Below are 967 nucleotides of genomic sequence, written 5' to 3' on the forward strand. Positions count from 1 at the left end.
TTTTGTCTCGCTGTTAAGAAATCCATAGATAAAAGAGTAAGAGTGAGTTCCTATTCCACCTAGATGTAGATTTCATGACGCATGACAATGCATGGCAGATTTCTCAGTGTATGTGTAGAAATCCGTCCAAGGTACAGATAAGCAGGCACTTTCCCAGTCATTCTTTTTCTTTTTCTTTTTTTGACGGTAACATATGTCCTCCTCTAACCATAGCGTAATTTTTAGATTTTGAACAACAATGCTAGTTGTGTAAATTTCCTTTCTTTAACTTTCCCGTCGCTGTTCTTATTTCAGTGCGTCAACTATGCGCGTAAGTGGGCGTCCTGTTCCCTAGGTATTTGCCTTGGGTAGCTGCTTGTTTTTACTCTGATTAATGTTCATTATCGTAATTATCATCTTTATTGCTGTCAGCTTCGCCCTCATCCTTGATTGATATCATGAGCATCATCACCTCACTTCTCATTATCGTCACAAGCGATATGTCCAACTCTCTCCTCGTTTCATTTCCCTCTCTCATCCCCCCTTCACCTTTTCTCTCTCCAACGATCACATTAATCAAACTTCCTCCTCTCCTCCCTCCCCCACTCTTTCCCCCCACCCCCGATCCTCCTCCTCCTCTCTCCCGTCCCTTCTCCCCCTCTCCTCACCCCTTCTAACCCTCTCTGCACCCCTGTCCTCAGTCATGTGCCCCTCCTCCTCCCACCAACGCCCACCCTACCAGACCGCCCACCCCACCAGACCGCCCACCCCACCAGACCGCCCACCCCACCAGACCGCCCACCCCACCAGACCGCCCACCCCACCAGACCGCCCACCCCACCAGACCGCCCACCCCACCAGATCGCCCACCCTACCCTGTCTTAAACGCCCACTCCGTAAACAGATTTCGTAAACAGATAATCAAATGACATTATATCCGGGAATTTATCATCGTGAAGTGGAAAAGCTGAGCAAGGGGTGACGGTGG

The sequence above is a fragment of the Penaeus monodon genome, chromosome 20 (assembly GCF_015228065.2).
Source record: "Penaeus monodon isolate SGIC_2016 chromosome 20, NSTDA_Pmon_1, whole genome shotgun sequence".
Classification (NCBI taxonomy): domain Eukaryota; kingdom Metazoa; phylum Arthropoda; class Malacostraca; order Decapoda; family Penaeidae; genus Penaeus; species Penaeus monodon.